This window comes from Onychomys torridus, chromosome 6 (genome assembly GCF_903995425.1).
Source record: "Onychomys torridus chromosome 6, mOncTor1.1, whole genome shotgun sequence".
In the NCBI taxonomy this organism is placed as follows: domain Eukaryota; kingdom Metazoa; phylum Chordata; class Mammalia; order Rodentia; family Cricetidae; genus Onychomys; species Onychomys torridus.
Window position 1 is genome coordinate 82,161,289 of NC_050448.1, and position 9,398 is coordinate 82,170,686.

The window sequence follows — 9,398 nt, forward strand, 5'->3', positions numbered from 1 at the left end:
CTTTCATAATTTACTTTCTCAAGGCCAGCAAGAAAAGCTCCTTCTCTAGTTCTTCCAGATAAAGTCTTACATCAGGTGACATAATATCTCACAACATAACATGGAATATTAATCCCATGCCTATCATTACTATTTTCTATTGTTAGACAAAAATCACTGATTCTGCCTGTTCAAGGGAACAAAGGGTCATCCTTGGGTGTATCTGACAGAGGAAGACAACTATGTCAAACTTGCACAGCAGTTTTCAAGTTTTCATCAGGGTTGCCTGTGAGCCCACTAATTGTTAAGGTTCCTGGGACTTGTCCCCATACCTTATTTTTTCTTTTCTTAGTAGGGTCTCACTATGTTTCCCCATCTTATTTAGGGTTAGTGTTACTGTGATGAAACACCATGACCAAAAGCAAGCTGGGAGAAAGGGTTTATTTTGCTTATACTTCCAGGTCACAGTCCATCACTGAGGGCAGTTAGGGTAGGAATTCAAGCAGGTAGAAAACTGGAGATAGGAGCTGATATAGAGGCCATGGAGGAGTGATACTTACTGGTTTGTTCCTCATGGTTTGCTCAACCTTCTTTCTTATAGAACCCAGGACCACCAGCCCAGGAATAGAACCACCCACAATGGGCAAAGAAATCACGGGTTCAAGGGTTCGTTCCAGTTCATTCACAGAGGAAATCACTTTGAAATTTATGAGACACATTTGTTTTGTTTTCTCTTAAATCTATCCTGAGGAAGAGAGGCAGAGAGGCAGGCAAAATTGCTCAGTGGGTAAAGGTCCCCTGCATGCCACAATGCACCGAGGCACCTGTGCACACATACTTGCATGCACACACAAACACACACATAAAATAAGTGAATACAAGTTTTAAAAATACTGACAGATTTACCTATTCAAATACTTATAGCTACAATACCTGACAGACTGGAAGAGGGAAAGAGAGTTAATTTTGTGTGTGTGTGTGTGTGTGTGTGTGTGTGTGTGTGTGTGTGTGTGTGTTTTAATTCTTCAAAGCAACACTGATGATAGAAGGTGGCTTTCATTCACTAAGAGACTTGGATAAAGACATTTACAGAAATGCCGGGCAGTAGTGGTACATGCCTTTAATCCCAGCACTTGGGAGGTAAAGCCAGGTGGATCTCTGTGAGTTTGAGGCCAGCCTGGTCTACAGAGTGAGATCCAGAATAGTTACCAAAACTAAACCCTGTCTCAATAAACAACAACAACAAAAAACAAAACAAAACAAACAAAAAACCCAAACAAACAAACAAACAAACAAACAAAAAAGAATCACAGCAGCTCTCAGACATGGCCAAGACTACAGATAACTAATAGAAGTGCAGATACATAAATTGGACTATACACACTCAATGAAATGTCACACGATAATTTTCTAGGAGTGGTAGTGTCTGCCTGCAACAACAGTATTAGAGGCAGAGTCAGGGAACCATGGATCTAACCCAGATTGGGCTACAGACTAAGTTCCAAAACAGTGTACACTAAACAGTGAGACTGTCAGAAAAGGAAGCAGACAAGCCAGGTGTTGTGGCACACATTTTTTTAAATTCCGGCACTCAGGAGGCAGAGGCAGAGGCAGGCAGATCTCAGTGAGTTTGTAGCTAGCCTGGTCTACATAGTGAGTTCCAGGCCAGTGGGGGCTATGTAGACCCCTTGGGGGCAGGGAAACAGAACAATCATTTACTTCCTAGGTGGTGGCATACAGCTAACACCAGTACTTGTGAGGTGGAGTCAGAAGCATCAGGAGTTTAAATCAGCTTTGGCTACATAATGAGTCTGAAGGCAGCCTGGGCTACACAAGAAACCAGAGGGAAGGGGAGGGAGGGGGAGGGAGGGAGAGGAGGAAGGAAGGGACACGGGGTGGGGGCCGGGGAGGGAAACTATACAGCAATTTAAAAAGTAAGCAAGTAAGCTGACAGGTGGTGGTGCACGCCTGTAATTCTAGCACTATAGAGGTGGAAGCAAGAGCATCAGATCAGGTCAGCTATGGTTACACAGCCTGTGCTATATGAGATCCATGTTAAAAAACAAAAGAAGCAAAACCTAGAAAATAATGACTACCTTACAACATAGATGATTCTCACTGGCATAATGGGCCCTCTAAAGACAGTCACCCCGCTATCTGTCCCAGAGTCTTCTAGAATGTTTCCATAGCCAAGTCTAGAGATAAAGTCTATGTGCCCTCCTCTTGATTCCAGAGAGACTCTATCTCAGCACACAGAAGGTGGTAGATATGAGACAGTATTACCTAAGGCTAGACCATAAAGTCTTGCACTTTCACCTTGCTCTCAGGATATACCCTGAGAGTAACAGGAGTAGCAGGCATTGGAAGTGATGGACACCAGAATAGCCATCCAGTGCTGGGGAATTCTGTGTAGGTGTAACCCTAGAGCTTTCTTCATAGGGGCTAGGATGTCTGAAGATCCTAGTGAGAACATGGTAAGTTGAAGAGCAGCTGTGATTTATTTGTCCTACTATCTCAGTTACTCTTCTATTGCTATGCCTAATTTTAGATGCCACAACCAAGGCAACTTGTATAAGAGTTTATTGGGACTTGCAGTTTCAGAGGCTGAGTCCATGACTGTATGCTGGGGAGCATGGCAGCAGGCAGGCAGGCAGGCATGGTGCTAGAGAGTAACTGAGAGCTTATATCCTTAATCTGTAAGCAGGAGACAGAGAGCCAATTTGGAATAGGGTAGACTTTTTAAACATCAAAGTATACCCCCAGTGACACACCTCCTCCAACAAGGCCACACCTACCAATCCTTCCCAAATAGTTCCACCAAGTGGAAGCATTCAAGTATATGGGCCTATGGGGGGGTCATAATCATTTGAACCACCATATCACTCATTTTAGATGCTTGGAAGGACAAGATGTATTGCCTGTGTCTGTTCTTGAATGCTTAGATTTGAATTCTTACTCTACCACTTATTAGCTGTATAACTTAAGCAAGTCAGTTAGTCTTGCTGTGACTCAGTTTCCCTCCAGAACAACTTGGATCAACACTATACCTAATTTATCATGTTTCTGGGAGGACTGGATGCCTGGAATTCCCATTACCTGTGAGCTCTTGTCATTATTACACACCCAGTAGAGTGCCCAGAAACGTATCTTGGAGATTCCGATAGGGGTATATAAGATCTTTTGGGATGTTTTGTTTGTTTGTTTGTTTGCTTTTTCAAGACAGGGTCTCTCTGTGTAGCTCTAGCTGTCCTTGAGCTGGCTTTTTAGACTAGGCTGGCCTTGAACTCATGGAGATCCGTCTACCTCTGCCTCATGAGTGCTGGGATTAAAGGTGGTGTACTACTACCTCCCAACTACCTCTCAGGAATTACTGAAAGAGTTGAGGTTTTGTTCAGACTCTAAACTTGGGAGAAGGGAAAAGGAGGGCCTTTAAGACATTCATACTGGAGATGTGACATTCATACAGGTGAGTCCTGAGCCTGCAAGTATCACATGGGCTGCCTGGCCAGTGTCTCCCTTTGCCAGAAGTCTGACAATAGGCCCTGGCAGGGACACTTCCTCTTGAATTGGTTCTAGTGAAGCAGGACTGTTCTTAATAGGGTCATGAGACCACTGGGTACTGGACCATGGGGCCTCATGGACCCCACTGTGTGGGAGGTAGGTTCAGAAACACATTCAAGAATTTAGGAAGTGGCTAGTGCTTTTTGTCCCCTTCCCAGGCTTGCCCATTGGCTGAGAGTGGGTGGTGTCAAAATTAAACCCTGATGTGCTTGCATTTTTCCTGGGAACAACTAGAAACTTGGCTGTCTGGGTGGTGTATGGGCTAGCAAATATACAGACTGAGTGAAGGGGCCAGAGGGGAGTGAGAAGTGTCTCCTGGGCATTTTTAGGAAGCTCTGCTGTATAATGTTCTATGTAACTTCCTCCTCCATGTTCCCAAGAGAGTCTCATTTAAAGACTGCCATTTATTTTAAGATCTCTTTTGGAAGTCAGATTCAGAGTTTTTTGGAATGTTGTGCTACATGGAATGTTACAGTCCTCAATGCAAACACAATAGCAGTCCATGGGTATAGTGTTCTTTGTTCATATAATAACTTTAAATTTTTTATTTTGTATGTATGTTTTGACTGCATGTATATAGCACACTCTGTGTGTGCCAAGTGCCTGAAGAAGCCAGAAGAGGGCACCAGATCCCCTGGAACTTTATTATCATCATCATCATTATTATTATTATTATTATTATTTTTTTTTTTTTTTTGTGTGTGTGTGTATGAAGTGTGGGGGTGTGTGTGTGCTATGGCTCATGTGTAAAGGTCAGAAGACAACTTTGTGTAGTTGATTCTCTCCTTCCATCTTTATGTAAGTTCCTGGGATAGTCATTAGGCTTATATGACAAGCATTTTTACCTGCTGAGCATCACACTTGCTTCTTATGTAATAATAATGTGGTACATGCCCCCCTGTATTGAGGAACCACAATAAGAGAAGGTGATGCAGGGATAGTTAAGGTACAGCTCTGCCCTCATGTTGCTCATAGTGTACTGGAGACACAGGCAGATACACACAGAAAGGGACATTCCGTGTGTATTATCACTGTGGTAGACTGACTGCCATAAAAAAGTCTAGGTCCTAGTCCCTGGAACCTGGGAATGATATCATATCCTGTGGATACTAAATATGATCTCAAGGGACTTTATCAGAGGGATATTTGACCACAGAGAGAAAATGATGTGATTAAAGACAAAGCAATTGGAATGGTGCATGTTGGAGATGGTGGAAGAGGCCTCACAACAAAGGATTCTGTAGGCTTCTAGAAATAACAGACAAGGAAACATTTTCCCACAGCCTCCCTGCAGGAACTATCTCTAGACACCTTGGTTTTTCCCAGTCAGACTTCTGGCTCCCAAAACTATAACATGTTAAGCCACGAATTCTGTAATACTTTGTTACAGCAGCCATAGTGAATAAGGGCATAGAATGGAATGGGTGCTCCAGCAATCACAATATAGGAAGATGCCATTGCTGTAGGCAGATGTCAGAAGGGAATTCAGAGAAGGGATGCCATTAACTCTTTCAATAAAAGAGGCTGTCTGCAGAAGGGAACTGAAGCATTGTGCAAGTTCTTGCATGCATGTTCACTGAGCCAACATTTTTGAACATCTGTTCTAAATTAGGTACTGTGTTAGGTTTACTAGGATTTGAAGACAAGGAAGGCAGAGTTCATGTCTTCAAGGAACTGACTGTCAAGTTAGGAGATTTGTCATAAAACTCCTGGCTTATTATTATACTGGTCCAGTTAAACTCTCTAGGTTCAAGTTCCTTTATGTCAATCATAAAAAGAAGTGTTTCACAGGATGTTATGAGAACCGAGTGATAAAATACATGGGAAATGGTTTTATAATTGTAAAGCATTATAAAAGTAAAAAGTATTGTAGAAATTAGGTATGAGAAAAAAAATAAGACGTGCATGTAAATAGTTTCAAGGCACATGAAAAAGTGATAAATGACATAAGATACCTGGGGAGTAACAAAAGTGACAGATAAGACCAGCTTCAGCCAGGGGCATCAGGAATGCTTCCTGAGCCATGATTTAGCAGGCCATGGAGAGGCATGAGCAAATGGAGAGAGCCTGAGGAAAATCAAGAGAGAGAATCATCACAGAAATGGGAGTGTAATTCGATGGGAGGCAGGACCCATGGGAAACTGCCTCCTGCCACGTTCATCTGTGTCCTTAACATCTCCTGGTATGAAGTAGTATAATGACTGGCATCTTCATTCTCAGCCCTTAAATTGTCCTTGACTACCAGTTTCTACCATGTCCCCCCAAAAGTGTCTCTTGGCTGCTCACCATATTGCCTGCCGAGAGCCCCGGCTGCTTGGCTCCGGTCAGCAGTCTTTTAACCCCAGGCTGGAACTAACTAGCTGAACTTCAGTTCCATCCCCTCCTTGCTCTTCTCTTTGTAACATCCCACTTTACTTAAGAAAATAGTTTTTTTTTTTGTTGTTTTCCTGAGAAAATTGTTCCTTGTCAGGCCACGTGAAAGATGACGAGAATAGTTGTTGGGAAGACAGAGCTATCATTTTAGCCCAGAAGTCAAATGCTGTTTAAACTATGTTCTATTTGACCTCTGCTAACACTGCCATATCATGTTCCATTATGTTGAGAAGTTACTGGAGAATGTTTTTACTGGAATAAAAGGCTCTGTACAGAGTGTGGTTCCTGGTTAAAAAAATAAATAAAGAGGGAAATAATTGATATGAAAGTTGTAGTCTCCTTCTCCAAGGTCCTAGGCAGTCACTGAATGTCTTCTATGTACATGTGTGCTCGGTCATGGGTAGCCCCTGTGCACAGTGCGGTCTAGGGAGTGCTGGGGGTTCAGGTGAAGTTCCTTCACCTTGATGTTTGAACTTGGAAATTAAAGGTTATGATTTTTAGGGAAAATTGTAAACCCCACTTATCCTCCTTTTTGTATTTTTTCTTGACCATTGGCTAGAAGTTAGCCTCCTCCTTCTCTTCTTCCTCTCCTCTTCCTCCACTGCCCCCTCCTCCTGCTTCTCCTTTTCCACTTCCTTCCTTCTATCCTTCTTTCCTTCACCCTTCCTCCTTCTTCCCCCTTCTATACTCTTCTCTGCTGCAAGGGTAACCTTTTATTCTGTATGTCCAAGAACAGTTCAAATTGCAAATGTTTTGCCTTCCATTCTCAAATTGTACAAGAAATGCAACTAGTTTGATAAACAAGCAACAACTTTGAAAAGTGTCTTTGTGTTCTCTGGGTAAGATAAACAACAGCTGCTTACATAGTATCATTCACACCCCTTCCTATTTAAACAAGGAGGAGGAAACAGGTATGACATGATGTTAAATGACTTAAGGTCCCTTTGGTCAGTGTTTGTAGCCCAGGTTTTGATTCAAAGGATATGGTCCTCACAATTAGCCATCATCTCTCTTCCACTCCTCAAATATACATGATTGTTTTCTGGAAACTTTGCCCATGTCTGTTTTATACTAATGGATAGAAGCAGTCATGGTCACATGTCCATGGAATGCTCCTTTGGCCCATCTCCTCCATAGAAGCCCAGTATGTAATCATGGATTAGCTTAATAGTCTAGAGAAGCATAGACAGATAAGAACAGAAAGATAGCTATAAGAAACTGGAAAGATTTGAAAACTGCTCATAATTATAACTAACATTAAGTAAAACTGTACATACATTATGGTATTAACTATGTAAAAACACTGACATACTAATACAGTAAGGAAATACAACAGTTGACATTAATTCCTTCTGAATGATGGAGTTAAGATTTTCTTCTACTAGGCTAGGAATAGTAAAAGGCGGCTTGCCTAACACATACAAGGCACCAGGTTTGAACCTCAGGACTGGAAAAAAAAAAAAAGAAAAAGATTAATTTTTAATTGATTTTTTTAATGTTCCTATTCAATACAGCTGTAATCACCTTATGTTAACTTTAGAGACAAAACCATATTATTTTAAAATAAAGCATCCCTTTAAAGAACCTTCCAAAGTGAAAACTGGCTGATAGAAGGGTAGTCCTAAGGCATCTGAGGTTCCCTTACAGGCAGAGCTGCTTGAATGGAATTTGTGAATGAGACTTTGTTGCTGCTCTTGAATGGTGTGTAAGTGGTGACATATGTTTGAAGATGCTTTTGAGTAGGGAAACGAAAGTCTCTTTCCTGAGTATAGTTCTAAGGATTCTTGGATTTGGAGGAAAGTGGTCCCAGGAAAGATTATTTATGACATTAAAACTGAATCTTTCCTTGATCAATAATTGGTACACCCTGTATGTAGGGTATCGATCTAGATTAACCTAGACCAGGAATGAAATAAAGGTTGAAATCAGAAATGGAAATCTCAGGGTTGGGGATTTAGCTCAGTGGTAGAGCACTTGCCTAGCAAGCGCAAGGCCCTGGGTTCGATCCTCAGCTCAAAAAAAAAAAAAAAAAAGAAAAAAAAGAAATGGAAATCTCAATGCTTCCTCATTGAGCTGAGCCTGCTGTCCTGATAGGGCAGTGGTTCTCAACCTTCTGAATGCTGAGACCCTTTAATACAGTTCCTTGTGTTGTAGTGACCCCAACCATAAAATTACTTTCATTGCTACTTCGTAACTGTAATTTTGCTACTGTTATGAATTGTGATGTAAACATCTGTGTTTTCCCATGGCTCTAGGCGACCCCTGGGAAAGGGTTGTTTGACCCCCAAAGGGGTCATGACACAAGTTGAGAATTGCTGTGGTAGAGGGTCCTTCAGCATGCGCCTGTGGTAGGCTGCTATTCTGGAGGAGCAGCTCCTAATTGCCCCAGAGTCCTTGCTGCTGGAAGGCTGATGTCTCAGTGACTGTGTGTGATGCCTCTTGATAAGTTTTTGAAGGAGAATCTGGGGCAGCAAGACTGAGCTTTCTGAAGAGTCAAGTCCTTAAGCCATACTCTTGTGCCATTGGGTCTGCTTTTCTGTCCTTACTTATTTTACGCTTTTCTCCTCTGTGTGTGTGTGTATGTCTGTGTGTGTGCATGCTTGCATATGTGCAGGCATATGAGCATGCAGGTGTGCATGCATGTATGTGGAAGCCCCAGGTTGACGTTGAGAATCTTTCCCAATTGCTTTCTACTTTATTCATTGAAGAAGGATTTCTCAGTTGAACCCAGAGTTTGACCATATGGCTAGTATGATTTTGCAGCCTCTTGTGGGATCTCAGGTGGGTGTCCACACTGATCTAGCATTTATGTAGGTTCTAGTGGTTCGAACTCCAGTCCTCACACTTGTGAGGTAAACACTTTAGTCCCTGAGCCATCTCCCTAGTCCTCTTCTGGTTTTTCTGATGAATTGTCTCTACTCCTGCTAGGCCCCTGTGACCAGCACTTTTCTGTGAACAAAATGACCATTCAGAGGAACCAAGCAACCAGCGGCCGTCCAGAAACTGGCTAGCAATTTGTTCTGCTGCCACACAGCTTAGTATGCTTAGATCTCACATCAGGGTTCCATTTTGTGGTCCTGTAGATGACTTCAGAAAACTCACAACTTCGCTCACAGAAATAGAAGATATCCAACATATCTTTGTTGATTGTGAAAGTAATATAAATGTATTATTATAAGTTGGAAAACAAGGAAAGAATACATAAAAAAATCACCCATAATTCTAAATCTTGGTAATATCTCTACTAATACAACTTTTTTTCCTTGAAATTTTGTAGTTCCTTCTAATCTTTTTTCTATGCGCATTTTTTAAAAAACTAAGACAGGGTCTCACTCTGTGGTCCTGCTTGACCTGGAACTCACCAGAATGGATTTTTGAACAAATGTAAATCCTCATACCTTTGTTCCCCAAGTGGTGGGATTATAGGTGTGAACCATCATGCCCAACTTCTATATGTAAATATGCAGTACACTTACATATTTTTA